The following is a 1285-nucleotide window of genomic DNA, read 5'->3' as shown; positions in this document are numbered from 1 at the left end:
CATCAGCGCGGGAATAATGTGCAGGACGCACTTGTTTCTCCCCCATAATTGCGTGGTGCAGGAAGTACGTATGCAGTTAGAATTATTAGACGCTGAGAGTGATTTGCGCGTGGAACCGCCCATCACCACCTCACATCCGTATGCGGCCGGCAGTTTCAAATACGGGTTGTCCATGCCTGCGTTTTCGGACTGGACTGGCGCTCTAGTGAATCTGCGCCTGCATTGGAGACGTTCTCTGTTGATCTTTGTACTCATAGAGCTGGTTTTGCATGATGAATCATCGGGGTTTGATGCTTGAAGATTTCGGCCTGCCCAAGCGTCGACCCACAAGACGCGTTTGTTCGATTTATTGATTTTGTCCAATGCTCTATGAACCTGCGATCGTGCGGACGCGAAGTTGCCAGGATCAGCAAGATTGGTGTGCATGACGGAGGTGTCTCTAGCAAATCATTGTGTGGTGCAGAGAGTGCGCAAATACTTGGAAATGCGTGAGGTTGACGAGAATCGGATGTTGCACGTGCTGTAGATCACCGCGCATTTCTGAAGGCCGTCGACAGTCTCAAGCGTGGGTTAATAACTGAGTTCTCCCACTCTACACTCTGGGGAATCTGCCGCTGCATTGAGGAGATTCTCTGTTGAGCGTCCATATCGTAGCATAATGTTGACTTTGCAGGATGCGTCATTGATTTTTGACGTCAGGGAACTCTTGCCTGTGCAGGCGTGGGCCTACTAAACACGCCTGTTTGATCTATCTGTGTTGTCCGCTGCCCAATGAAAGTACCAGCAAGCTGAGCCTAGGCGGCAATAATCAGCACGCAGGTCAACCCCGCAGGAATAATGCGCATCAGGATCTTGTATCTTGCCCTTAAATGCGTGGCGCAGGAAGTGAGTAGATAGTTGGAATTATGAGGCGCTAACAGGTTTTGACTTTCGAAAGCGCTTGTTACCACCGCACATTTCCTCATGCGACCGGCGTTGTCAAATGTGGGTTGCCAACCACTGCGTTCTCCCACAGCACTGGCGCTCTAGTCCATCAGCTATTTTGTATTGGAGAAGTTCGTGGTTGAACGTTGTTGTCATATAGTTGGTCATTCACGACGCGTCATTCGGTTCTGAACCTTGCGGCCTCCGGCTCGCGCAAGCAACGGCCCACCAAGCGCCCGTCTTTGATGTGCCGTTTCGTCTGCTGCTGTATGAAACCACGAGACAGCGGGAGCGTGTTGACCGCGACCAGCGCAAAGACCAACTGACCAACTGCGCAGGAATAATTCCCATCACGGGCTTG

Source organism: Eimeria mitis, genomic scaffold (assembly GCF_000499745.2).
Source record: "Eimeria mitis Houghton genomic scaffold, Emh_scaff1510, whole genome shotgun sequence".
In the NCBI taxonomy this organism is placed as follows: domain Eukaryota; phylum Apicomplexa; class Conoidasida; order Eucoccidiorida; family Eimeriidae; genus Eimeria; species Eimeria mitis.
This window is presented reverse-complemented; position numbering follows the sequence as displayed.